The following is a 14,456-nucleotide window of genomic DNA, read 5'->3' as shown; positions in this document are numbered from 1 at the left end:
TTAGAGGTTTGCTGAAGTGTCACTCCAAAATCACCATGCTAAATAGCTACAAATGGCTCCATGCCTGTTCACTTTAAAGACCCTAAAAGAGCAACTATTCCTCTTCTTGGGGGAGTCTGAAATCATACCTGCAATAGTTAGATACAACAGATTGCTCCAGATTGCTTCTGACTCTCAAGACTGAGCAGCCAAGAGAGCTCAGAGACTGATATTTTCTCTAGATGAGAGATCGAACAAGAAATCAGCACCATCAATGATTTACTGAACTGCAGTTAGTAACATCTTCGGGGCAGCAAAGGCCAGGACTTACCTGCAGAACACTGTATTTTTCAAGTGCTTGTCCCAGACAAGAGAACAACTACTACCAGAAAGTCCCACACAGAAGCAGTGTGTTGTACCGATGACAAAATGAGTTCAGACCAAAGAAACCAAGAGTCAGTTCCTATTTGTGTCACACATTTCTATGTGATCTTGGAAAAGCCACTTAGTCTCCCCATGGGAAAACGAATGCATTCAAGACCATAAGATGCTTTGACACTATAGTGTTGGAACCCAAACAAACATACCAGGCAGTTCCCAGCTTGCTGCATCCTTTTGTTGTAGCCTGGGATAACAATCTTGCACATCTCCAGAAACCATACCCCAAGACAGAACAAATTTCTGAGTCTCTTCTCATGCAAGTTAAGAATCCTACTAAAGCAGAACTGTTGAACCAAAACCAGAATACTACTAGGCTAAAAGAGTCTAAACCGCTGCTTTCAGATGAAGAATTAATTTTTTTTTCCAGTGTCAAATAATGAAATCTAAGCATTATTATAATTCATGAAAAACATCTGTTATTTTTAAGCAAGTGTTGCTCTAAACTGACTTGCCCGAAGTCACACAAGAAAATCTCCATCAGTCAACACTGTTGCCCTGGAGAAGAGAATGCAGTTCTTTTTCCTGTTTTATTCTTTACCAGTTTTTGTCTAGTACTATGTTAGTTTAAAATATTCGATCAGGATAGGGAACCTTGAGAATTCATCAATCTCAAATTGCACAGGGAGACATTGTCTTCACAAGTACCCCAAAGTCATTCCTCCTGACAAACAATTAAGTATATTCATCACTTGTCAGATTGCAAATACATTTGCCTTCGTGTGACAGATACACGGTCCGTCATGCAACACTGGATGCTTGTACTTTCTGTCCCACAATAAGGATTGTAACATCACAGAATCACAGAATGGTTTGGGTTGGAAGGGACCTTAAAGATCATCTAGTTCCAACCCCCTGCCCTGGGCAGGGACACCTCCCACTAGACCAGGCTGCTCAAAGCCCCATCCAGCCTGGCCTTGAACACTTCCAGGGATGGGGCATCCACAGCTTCTCTGGGCAACCTGTTCCAGTGCCTCACTACCCTTACAGTAAACAATTTTTTCCTGATATGCAATCTAAATCTACCCTCTCTCAACTTGAAGCCGTTACCCCATGTCCTATCATAACACTCCCTGATAAAGAGTCCCTCCCCAGCTTTCTTATAGGCCCCCTTTAGGTACTGGAAGGCCGCTATAAGGTCTCCTTGAAGCCTTCTCTTCTCCAGGCTGAACAACCCCTGTCCTCATAGCAGAGGTGCTCCAGCCCTCTGATCATCTTCACGGCCCTCCGCTGGACCCGCTCCAACAGGTCCATGTCCTTCTTGTGCTGAGGACTCCAGAGCTGGACACAGTACTCCAGGTGGGGTCTCACCAGAGCAGAGTAGAGGGGCAGAACGACCTCCCTCGATCTGCTGGCCATGCTTCTTCTAATGCAGCCCAGGATGCGGTTGGCTCTCTGGGCTGCAAGCGTGCATTGTCGGCTCATGTTGAGCTTCTCGTCCACCAGCACCCCCAAGTCCTTCTCCTCACGGCTGCTCTCAAGCCATGACTATAACATGACTATAATGGGATGATCCTACCTGTTAGGTGATGAATGGTCCCCATTTTCACAAATCCTCTGTCGCAGATTTTAGTCACATATTCTTCTGGTCCCAGGACAGAGCCTCCAGTGCCTCCCTAAAGAGCTATGTAGTCCATTCTCACCAAAAGTTGACGATGTTGAGCCAATTAACCTATACAGTATTCTATGAAGTTCAATACTGTTACGCCCCATTGGGGCAAACCAAACCATGCACATTCCCACCCTACCAAAAATCCATCCACTGTTCTCCCCATCTGTGTCGCCCAACAACTGACATTACAAATTAAATGTTATGTCAGACACACACAACCACTAAGTGTCCAACTAAGGGCTGAGTTCCTTCAGTTTTAATTAGTAAACCAGGGTCACTCCTGGAATTCCTTAAATGGCAGCAGACACGCTGCAGGCTGGCATTTTTTAGCGTGGGAAGCCTGCCCTGAACAAGGACCAACATGCAGCAGTGTGCTCGTCTTCAGGACGATTTCTGTTTTGGAGGGAGCACAGCTGAGGCACCTGGGTGTGCTTTGATTCAACTCTCCTCCTTGGCAGCCTCAACAGTGAGGATCCCTGACAGGCTCTGGATATCTGGAAGAAAATGACTCGCCACATGACATAAATGGCAAGCTCTAGATATATAGGTTGTATCAGGTCAAATGTACTCCTGGAAATGTTCTTGGCAAACATCGCTCCTCTACACATTTCTCAATGAAATCTGACAGCTCCTTTATTACACAGCATACAGATCTGTACTTACAAACATTGTCACGCCCTCTGGAAATAGTTTAAGAAATGACAGTTTTCTCCTGCTAATGGTAGTTTACATATCTGCTCTCTTCCTACAGAAGCAATGGATAGTTTTTCTCCTCTGTGTGTGTTTCTGCAGTGTGCATTCACAAAACAACTTTATCTGCCATCAAAATCTACACTTCTGAAGGGTAAAAGACTGCTACTGTCCAATAAAAAAAAAAGTCGTGATTAGCACTGAAAATGTATAAGGTGTACCCCCTCACAAATAAAAAAGGAGTCTCAAGCTGTATCAGCCCAGAGACGAGAAGTTATTCAGTATCTTTGCAAAAAAATAATGCTTGTGTCATAGTCAGAAGCTATCGGAGTCTGAACACTGGCAGAACACATTTTCTAATATCAAATATGCATTCAAGACCTTAATTCTCTTTCTTGTATGACATTGCTCAATGTCATGTCCAAGCGTAGCATCACAAGGAGACAACATTTCATATCTACTAAATTGAGCAGAGATTCCCAAACCCAAGAAGTCAGAGTTGTAGGCCTGACAGAGGAACTGAGAGAAACAAGTCACAGAAACATTTCTTTCACAACAGCAGTGCTCATAAGGACATAAAATTATGTCTGGTATTATTGACAGTTTTGGAGTTTCCACCCAAGCACCAGGGAAAAGAAATGGCTTGTTTTCTGAGAGCAGGCAGAATCCTGTGAGAAGGTCACCTAATAAGAATCATACTAGTTTAACTTTCCATGACCACAGCAAGACAGTCCCTACTAGCTGTCATCACGGAATGACATTACTTTCACAAGTACAAGACCTTCCACTGAAAGATTTCGGCACACAAAGACCTGTATCCAAAGAGAAAGATCTGTATCCAAACAGCTGCATATTAGCCAAGTAACTAAAGATCCAAACAGCTGCATATTAGCCAAGTAACTAAAGACGTAAACCAAAGCTATTTAATACCTTGTCATTTAACCCAACAACCACGCTACCTGTTTTTACATTTTTCTATTTAAAAAGAATATAGATGACATGATTAAGAAGTTTAAAAATAACACATAATGAGGACCTGTGATAATTTACACAGAACTGAAATTGCAGAGAGCTCCACTGCTTCCTATAGAATTAAGACCTTTTTTGGAAAAAAAAGTTTGAAACAGATTTTTTCCTCTTCTCAAAACAAAAAATTAATATTGCTGCTACCAACAAAAGAATTTAAAAATTGCAAAGATCTACTGCAGTTCTCACAAAGCATGAATTATTGTCTGACGTAGCTCAACAGCTTCTTGAAGAGCAGGTTTTTAAGAGATCTTGGATCTTGACATTAATTTCAAGTGTTGGAGAATCTATGAAGTCCATCAACAAACTAGTGCAACAGTTAACTAGTTATTGCTTAAAATATTTTTTCATTTTATACAAGTTCATATTCTTTTTTACCTACTGCTTCTTGCTGCTGTGACTCCTGTATTTGCAAATGCGTGCTCTTTGAAGGCTCTCCATTTTCCTTATGGATAGGCACATGATCAAATAACTTCCGTAAACTCAGAATCCACTTCTTCATCGCGATCTACATTAAGTGTATAGATACGTTTTTCCAACACCTACAACCAGTACTGTCTTCGATTTAAGAACATGTCTTGAAGGGAATCCATCAAACCTGATCATATTCCAGAAGTGAGATCAATAAAATTGGAAAGGAAATCTCCCATTCTGTGTCCAGCATGCTCAACTACTATCAGCTCTTGGCTGCTGCTTATCTACAGGGAGTGTCTTGTCCACTGACTGTTGACCGTGAGCCTCAATACCTTGCAGTGCTGTTTTTTAGAATAGTGTTCCTCATCCTTAGGGTGCATCCAGCCTTCTTTCATTGTGATTAACTTCCCAAAGGTTTGTGTCCATCTTTCAAAAGAGTCGGCTAATGTGCTCTTTAATTCAATCAAATACCATGACACCATTTGTCATTTTTCTACTCTACATGGCCTAGATAAAACTGTCAGGAAGGATTTTGCATTTTCTTCCAACTGTGTGTTCATTTAGGGTTGGGGTTTTTTTGCAAACAAACATGCAACAACCAAAGATCAGAAAATTTTATCTTAATTCAATGATTCTTCGTTGAGTGTAACATTTTCAGAAGTCAGTTTCTTAGACAGACGAGCTCAAACACTTAATCTAACTGATAAAATAGACATTTTATAATACCTGTTTTGTATTAATCATATTGAATAGCACTTGCTACATGTCAGTCCTTAAGATTTTAGACAGTTTTACATTAGCCGTTAAAAAAAAAAGTACTCCTCCGTCTCCCTAAATTTGTAACACAAAATTTCAAAAGTCTTCTTTCGGTCTTTATTTATTGATCTAATATGATGGATTTGTTCACCATTATATGATTATTTGTAATACTCAGCTTTGTTCTCACTACTGATGTACATAACAGTTCTGTCTTTTCAGCATCGTTGTTGACAACTTTAGAGCAACCATCAGATGTATATCACTGTTCTTTTTGTTCCTGGTATTTTTAGAACTTCTCATTAGCCCTAGACCCTAAAGAAAATCTGAAGGGTTTTATTTAATCATCTTTATAAAAAATTACTTATACTTATTCCTATATATTGTCTGGTGCTCTCGAACCTCTTCTAAATCAAGATGGGACTCTTCCTTTGCTTAAATTATTTCTTAGTATTTGGCTCTGCACATTCTAGATAGCCAGATGTTCTCACACTTTCCCTGCCCCAACTTTGAGAGACTCGTGTAAATGATGTTAGAAATATAACAGCACGTCACATAATGCAGAACTAAAGATTTGCTTAGTCCCCCATGTTTTCCGTCCTCAAAGACAGAAATGTCACATACTTTTGCAGCCATCTTCTCCCATGACCTTATGAACTGCACTGCGGTGATACTCAGATTACAGGGTAGAGATAGTTCAGTGAGAGGAAAAACAATGGGCAACATCTCTCTGCATGTTTTCTACACATTTAACTGCTGCACAAGAAACTAGAATAGCATGAGGATATCTTGGGAAATCCTCTGGCAACATCTTCATTTCCCTGACAAAAGAGGGTGGAACATAGATGAATTGTAGGGTCACATATCTCCTTACATTAGTGTTGGGTTTTTTTGAAGGGAAAAACCTTTTCCAAACAGCACATATCCTAAAGACTACCAAGCCAACCTGACCTCAGAGTGCACACAAACCTGCCTTCATTCAAACTGCCTTTGACCAAAAGCACTTTGTCTTTTACTTTCATATTTTGACAAGGCTGTGCGCAACGCTTGCAATAGAGGAGTACAGATGTCGCAGGCAGTTACAGACCTGAACATGCATTGTAATGTAAAAGACAAGACCTATGACCTGCAGATGAGAAGGAGGAGGACCAAAGGCCAACAAAATTTCTATGTAATAAGCTCGTGTTTAAAAGGTTCAGCCTTACTTAACTCATTTGCTTAAAACAATTTGTCAAAAAAACCCCACCACAAAGCAAACAAAACAAAAACGATAAAAAAAACCCCTCAAACCCATAGACTCTTCCCAGGCATTATGTGATATAGACAATATTTGCTATAACACAGGACTACAACCAGCCTGCAATCCTGCCCTCGCCTATAAACTTAAATTCCATGTCTTATTTTAACAACAAATAAATCATATATTGCAGATGCTTCTCCTGTATCCAAAAGCAACAGGTAGTCAATGCCCACCATGAATTGGTAGTCTTTTGCTTATTTGCAGAAGTTAAAGACAGCTGCCTGACTGCCAATGAACTGCATAAAGTGAAAGCATACAATTAAAAGGTACACTTGAGGAGGGAAAGTTGATACAGCCATGCCTCCCCGCTGACATATGAAAAAAAGTGTAACAAATAGCGGAATGTTACATGTTGCCCAGAACACTAGAGCTGCTGGAAGCAAACTCTCTTTCCACGTAATTTTAATCTTTCCCTATTCAGTAGTCATCAGTGCCTGCCCTTAAAAAGCCCCACACAACTCCCTTCCCGAACTTAAGAGCAAGCGAACTGCATTCTTTGCTGCAATAAATTTGTACGTATAAATTTGTACAAGTGCCTTTGTACTAGATTGACATGGGGTCTTTTACAAAGATCACCCAATCCAATAGTTGTCACTCAACTGTCCCCACATTTCAAAGTCTGGTTACGCAGCAGTACTTTCTTCCATCCTAATTATCGTCTCTTGCAAGAGGAAACATAAGGCATAAACATTACTGAGATATCAGGAGGTTTTTTTAAACTCACGCTGTAAAATAATTTCAAGATGTTGTTTCACAATTGACTGAATTGCTCTAAGATTAGATTGCTGCCAAAAAGGGAAGCTGTGCCCTGCCTGCCATCACCTCCCTTGCACCAATTCTAGGAATGGCATGACTGCAGAGGGAGACAGACCAGCCTGCCAGGCACCCTGAAAATTTAACAGCTGGAAAAAACCAAACTCCTCTTACTTTCCCTAAAAATACAGCTTCTGGAGAAGTGAGAGGAACTGTGGAAGGAACTTCCTAAGTGTAACTTTGATGTCAAAAGAATATGGTTAAAAAGTTACACAAGCGCTTTGTATAAAATTGTAACAGAACTTTGACTGAACTTCAGCTGAACTCCCAAAATTAAAACTTAATTGGCCCTTTTGCACCTGCACTAGATGTAGAAACAGTTAACTGAAACTTAAATCAAAGAAACTGAATTGTTGAAGGACTACCATATCGAGAGCTTACTGAAGGCCCACGGAGGAAGTATGCTCCCGGTCTCCGATCTAAGTGTAGGATGACAAGACGTAGTCTCTGGAATGGAGTTGAGATAAGAGCGTGTCCGAGAGGAGCCTTAGGAGATTAGAATACCAAAATGTACACCCTCTTGTAAATCGTGAGCACGTTAATTAAAGGGATCTCCCAAAATGTTTAAAACATTAACTTGAATGCATATGTATGATGAGGGATGGCAAAGGAACTGTACTGACTCACCAGTCAGCTGTATCTTATCACTATGAATACTGGACTGTCAGAAGTGTGTTGTGTGCTGGCTGTTGTTAAATGCCCGGCACCTGATTCTGCAGAATTGAAATAAAAACAAATATCGCGACTCAGTGTGTTGCCTGGCTCTCGCACACCAGGTGAAGAACCCTCATTTAGGGACAACAACTTGTGTGAAAGTTTTGGAACTACTTTTGTCAGTCATTTCTAAAATGGATAATCCCAGCTACAATACTAAAAGAACAAAAAAAAGAAAAAAATCCATCTAATCATGAACACTTTTTTGGAGGAGGGGGGATGCAGTTTTAAAATATTTCTACAACGTGTGGTAGCAAAAACAGGTTTTGGTTTGGTTTTTTTTATTATTTTTTTAAAAAAGAGAGAGATCCTGTTCCTTCTTCCTCGTTCCTATACCTAGGCTGCAACCACACATCTTGATCTGCTGACGCAAGGGTTGCAGCACCTTGCTATGAATTCATTAACAAAATCAATTCATCTTAAAAATAATCCTTCACTTAAAACTTATGTTACCAAACCACAACTCACTCACCTGGTTTGTCAGAAACTTGACCGAAATCATATCTGCACACTAAACTAAGCTAACCAGCAGTATTTAGTGGACTTTTTTTTTTTTTTGGCAGATACACATGAAACCTATTTGTCTAACAGCACTCAATCTTACTAAAGCTTTTTTCTTCTTTTTTTTTTTTTTTTTTTTAATGTCAGTCTGCATGCAGTCTGAATTAGCTTTGGTATTACTTTGTAACAATAGCATACCTATCTACTTCCATGAAAGGAGTGCCAAACTCATACATTAGAGTCACTTAAGTAACATTTCTTAGGAAAAGCGTTGCAAAGGTTTTGGCCCACACTTCTCTTTGCTTATTCAGTGCTGCTAAAAGGATGTCTCACACATTTTCAACATCACTTCTTTGGTTCCAGTCATTCAAGAATTTTACAGAAAAATAACAACAACAAAGTTAAATTCAGTCTCTCCAAAAAGAAGCCCATTCATCTCCACTGTCTGAAAAAGCAGGAGAGCTTTTTAGTCTGGCACAATTGAGAACACAGAGAGATCCAGGCTGAGGACAGCTCTGCTCTGCGCTGACGACCGTCCGCAATAACTCAGATACAGTAAGTGTTCTGCCCATATCAGCACTTTGCTCATACAAAGAAGCAGTTGCCCAAACACTTTAAACTGGGATAAATGACACTGACAATAAAATTAGAAATCAATACATCTATCTCCAGGTGCTCATTTTGCCCCTAGCACCCTGAGAGAAGTAGAACCCAATTCCCTGAGAGAAGTAGAAATACCAAGCAGCAGCACAGCAAATTAGATGTGGAAAGTTATTTAGATAAAATTAGCTGAGCCAAATACGTATTTTTATTTTTTTTTTAAACCCCAATCAGTTCCTTGAGCAATGACAAACGAACAGGGGAGGGCTGAGAAGCACAGGGAGAAAAAAATTCTTTCTCTCTTTGCCAGTGTCAATTTAAAATGTTCAGGGGACTGTGGATTCCCTGATCCTTCGTAATGCTCACCAACAAAACCAAATGCAATAAATATTAATAGGGCAACACTGCTTCCCATCCTTGCTCCTCCTATTCTCCACACCTTAGTGCCAGTTTCCACACCTCTACAAAGTTAGGCCAAAACAACCACTGATGCAGCACAGTGAACTGGGTCAGGAAAAAACAATCAACTCAAAAAATAGGGTTTTCTTCAGCTAAATTAGTTTTCCCCACAGGAGGCTGCAACTAAGTCCAGAATGTTCTTTTTAAGAGCCCCGTTGTTGAGCCTCTACACCACGACATGTATTTACCTGTTTTCTGTTGTTGCAGTCAAATTCCTTTTAGTACACTTGAAAACTTATAGGCTTCAATTTTATTTGAAAGCGGTTATTCCATCTATAGGCAATAATGACTTCAAGTTTTTCCCGTATGCCTCCTTTTGATGGCTTTTATTAGGTCCCGTCCAATTCTATGCCAGGCACTCACTCCCTCGCCTTTGTACAGCTACTACCAAGACCATCAGCCCTACATAAGCCGGCATCACAAGAGCAGCTTCCTCCACACTTCCATTTGAAAAATAAAAGGCAAATCAAAAAGAAATTGTGGAGCACTCCACAGAACATCTCTTAAGAGTGGGAACACCACAAATTCAACAAATCTTGAAGACTGCTTAGAAATTTTTGTCTGCTGCATCTTCATTTGATGAAAATACTTGGTTCACATACTTCAATCTGCATGAAAACCCACAAACAGAGCCCATCAAAAGGGTCAGAATACTTTACAACCACTAGCTTTACTTCAGAAAATACCAGTGAAAATTTGTTTCAGATAAATATATAGTTACGTTCACATGGAGAAATTAAGATAAAAAGGTTTTTAGACATGCATTTATTTTGGGTTCCTTTCATCATATACATCTACTGCCTGGTCTCCAGAGATCTCAGGCCCTTTCAAGTGCAACTATAATCACAGGCTTTCAGATCTTGTTAATTCATCTGAGTCACCCAAAATTAGAGGACATAGTTTTAGGTCTTGATCAGTGCCTTGCAGGGGGTGGGGGTGGGGCGGTGGGGGCTGTGGCACAGCAGAGACAACACATGCTGCTTGACCTAGTCCAGCATTATCTAACATTTAAACCAGTCCTTTCTTTCTGTGTTCATGCAACTGTCTGGAATCTGTGTTGGCAATGAATGCTGAGACTGTAAGACAGAAATATAGCTAAAAATTAAAACGTTTCTACTACATAAACAGTCTATAAAGATGAAATCCATTACATTACCAGTCTCCAAATGTAGACCTTGAAGGATATGCCAGCTAGTGGATGGTTAAGAGTTTCAGCATGTTGGGCCAGACTCCAAAACCCTCAAGCCAGTTGGTAATTAACAGACATCTAGGTCCTCCACATGAAAGAAGTCTATTGTTGAAACAGTGACACAAATTTTTCCTTTTCTTTTCATAGCCAGTCTCTGCCTGTGTTTTAAGATTCCCTTAGGACCACAACAGTGTATGATTTTAGAAGCTCCACTTCTCAAACAGACAATTTGTTTGACTTTTAGTTGCCAGGAATGCAAATGTGCTTACATCACAGGTAGAACAAAATCATTTTACAGGCTGAGTGGCTTCTCAGAGATCCCAAATCCCCCCTTTCTTTGATTTAATAGCTGGGAAAATTAGTATCCAAATAACCTAATAATACCTAAACCCTAACATATCTACAATAGCAACAGCATTACAACACACAGCACTGGGGACCTGTAAATAGTCTGTGACAAGTCTAATTAGTAAGCAACATACCTACAGGGAATAAATATTAGTATGTATCTTCATAAATAATGATGGGTTACAGCAAAACTTCCATGATAAGCCAAAGGATGCCCCACTGAACAAGTTTTGTAAAGAAGCAATGATCTGTTTAAATCTATCTGTTCTCTGATCTGTCTGTTATCTTAGTTAAGACAGACGAGATGAGTGAAAAACAAGGGACTACTTATAAACTATACTTAATTGTAATAAAACATTATGTTAAACTTGCATTTTGAAATAATGAGGTGTGGATGCTTATCTATGAGGGATCAAGTTAAATCACCAAGAAGGATAACAGGGAGGATGTGACAGACCAGGTAAGAGTACTCATACTTTAAGAAGATAAAGATACTTTAAGAAGAAAAGACTCAATAAAACAAAGAACCAATCCAGTCAGAAAAGGACAAAAAGGTAAATGAGAATTATAAAACATTTTCCGAATGCCCACAGCTTTCCAAGGTCCATGGCTTTGACTGCTTTGCTATTTTCTGGAATCTGACCGATGTCTGTCTACCTCACCCAAGCCTATTTGGCCATATGAGGACAGACCCAAATCCCCACCACATTCAAGATGATAAAACCTCCCTAGAGAACTGGTTGAGATAGTTCCTTTTGTACCAGCTTCATCTCTTCCCACTCAAAGGAGCCATTTGCATTCTCCCTGTCTATGCAATCGTTCATCTAAAGTCCCTAAATATGACCAGAACTATGCAACACAAAAGCATAATTCAGCGACTCAATCAACAGCACCATTCATCAGGACAGTCAGCCCTTTCATTGCCACCCGAACAAAGGTGCTCACAAACGTGTAAGCACATGGAACGAGCTGTCCTCACCTCTGGATGCTGTTACTCAGTCCAGGTCTAGACAGCAGAGCCCCACGAAGCTGACACGGCTGCTAGAGCAGTGCTGCAGGCAGGTTACTGGGACGTCAGATCAGCATTGCTTGTGAGCTTCTGCCACCTAACAAGTTTGGGAAGAACTGAGCTTACTGGCTCACCGGCAGAATCCGCTGCGATGCTGCAGAAAGCCTATCTTACAGTTCTAGATAAAAGCAAAACCAAGCAAACTCAGATATGTTTCAAAACTGATTCAGAGTCATTAATCTTTGTTTTAAGAAAGATGTATTCCCCATTCCTTTTCCTTCAAATAACAAGCAAATTATATTGGTTTTGTCTGAGGCATGCAGTCACATGCTTCCAGCTTCTTCCATCACTCCCAGTTGCTAATAAAAGCACTTTTGAGTGCTACTGACACTTTATAGGGAATAACACAGATTACACCAGTGTCACCTCTTCACTACATGTCCTCTGCATTCCCTTCCTAAGATGCAGAAAACTGCCTTTCCAATCACACTGACATAAAACACTTATAGATACATGAATAATGCAAAAGTCTGATTTCAACTGGTCTTAAAACCCATTTTAGTGGATTCCTTGCATTAGCCTCCAGGGTCAGCCTCAGCACTTCCCTGCTCTCTTTTCGGGAGCCTGGCCTCACCCCAAATGACCAGCACGATGCGTGTTCGCTGTCAAAAGAAAGACCCCTCCACAGCATATGACAACATTATCATCTCAAAACTCCAATCATTTCCTAACCATATCAGGCAAGCAGATATATGCAAACCTGTTACCCAAACGTAAATATGATTATTTAACAACTCATTATTTATGAGATTGCTATACCGTCTCCATATTGCTGACTAATGCTTACCACATAGTTTCAAAGCGTGCAGGCAAACACAGGAGGCCATTTAGAAGGCATTTAAGGAAATAAAAATGTATGAGGAAATCATCTTTTAAAATAAATTCTAATTAATACAATCATTATGATGATTTGGCTCCATCTTCTCTGTGTTTGATATATACCTTATATACAATTTGTAGCACCACAAGTGTTTCTTAACACTCGGTATTCACTTGCACGTGCACATGTATTAATAATTCAGTAAAATGAAACTACTTAATCTGCAATCATCAGCTCATAATGCTGTATATTCCAACAGCAAGAAAAGCTTGTACATAATTTACAACTACAGGAGAGAAATCTCTCTTTTTAAAACATAAACTACTGGTTTTATTGGGAGATTTGTCAGCACATTAGTAATGCTGAGCCACCCTGTTCCCAACAATGTTATTGTTAGTTGTCTCATTTCTCACTGTAGAGTTAGGCAGTACTCATGGACTAATCAGTGAACTTCAAACACAGGCACAGATGTAGGCATGCCTATATAAACATTTAAAAGGTTTTATAAAAGTACAAAGCAGATACTGGACATCAAAATCTTCTGGAGGATCCTGGGTCTGACCAGAGCTCCAAGGCATGTAAACTCAGCATCCCCCCACAGACAAATTAAATTTTAACCTTATCCCCCTCCCCCAACTAAAGAAATACTTTTAATAGTATCCCCAAGATTGGAAATGTTTTGACAAATATTTGAGCATATTATGTTTATCTCTCCAGTTTAAAGTGGTGGTAAAAAAAGAAGTGGCAAAAAAGTGATGACAAACCACCCCCACCACCTTTTAAGCGTGGGTTAATGTTTGCCTCTCTGAAAAGTCCCTTTACATAGCCACAACGCAAACACTTGTAAAGTAACACTGCTGAAAATTTTAAGGGCAACGTAAACTTTTTTTTTTTTATTTTCACACTGTGAATCAAAGAAGTGGTAATAACTTAGCACTTCATAGGGTACAGCTGCAACCAGAAAAGGCAAATAGCAGGGGCCAGCAGTGGAGTTCAGCAACTCATTCACTTACCAAATATTTTAATTTGGTGGACGGCAATCAAAGGCCCCAATACCCCTCCAGTAACTTGCTTTTATTCTCCCAGCCATGTGCCGGCAGCCCCACTGCATTCAGCCAGCCAGCAGCACCCCTTTGGCCAAGACAACTTCCCACAGGGGCCTAGCAACTGCCAGGATCCATGCCAGCTGTGGGAAGCCCCACACACAAGAGTGGGCACAGCAGGCCGCCTCGCCTCTCCCCACACCACCCCCGCCCCACACGCTGAGAGAGCCACCACATCACCCAGCACCTCAGGCCAGGCGGGCCCCACATGGCCCAAAACAACGGCCAGAGTCACCCCCGCAGCCTAACGCTCACGCCGCGGACCGACCGCCTGACCTAGCCCTTTCCCTCTCGCCCTCCGCGGCCGGCCGCTGCTCTGACAAGATGGCAGCGCCCCCACAGGCCCCGCCCACACCCCGGGGAGACCCCGCCCCCTACCATCGCCCCGCCCCCAAAATGGCGGACGCACCTGCTGCCTCTCGGCTCTTCCCCCTCCTCTCCGCGGCCACATGGCCCCTCCCTTCTCCCCCTCCAGCGCCGCCCCATTGGCCCGCACCGCGCCCAATAGTAACGAAGAAAGGCCCACCTCCTACGCGCGGCCATTCGTTTGTGCGGCCCGGCCTCGCCTCGCGCATGCGTATCAGCGCGGAGACGCCGGCGCAGAGCCATAAACCCATAAACCCGT

General features: G+C 41.2%; 1 protein-coding gene across 3 annotated transcripts in view; it reads right to left on the bottom strand.

Annotated features, from left to right (window-relative positions):
• CAB39L (calcium binding protein 39 like) overlaps positions 1-14,456 on the bottom strand; it is a 68,218-nt gene extending 53,762 nt beyond the window's left edge. Inside the window, exons 1-2 of one of the 3 annotated variants that reach the window (XM_054215907.1) lie at positions 14,358-14,442; positions 11,819-11,945 (exon numbers count right to left, since the gene is read on the bottom strand). The gene's annotated coding sequence lies outside the window, so the exon portion shown is untranslated. Of the gene's footprint in view, positions 1-11,818; positions 11,946-13,741; positions 13,757-14,357 lie in introns of those variants that run through there. The other 2 variants (XM_054215920.1, XM_054215929.1) reach the window with 2 other exon arrangements.

This window comes from Rissa tridactyla, chromosome 1, assembly GCF_028500815.1.
Source record: "Rissa tridactyla isolate bRisTri1 chromosome 1, bRisTri1.patW.cur.20221130, whole genome shotgun sequence".
NCBI classification, from domain to species: Eukaryota; Metazoa; Chordata; class Aves; order Charadriiformes; family Laridae; genus Rissa; species Rissa tridactyla.
This window is presented reverse-complemented; position numbering and strand designations above follow the sequence as displayed.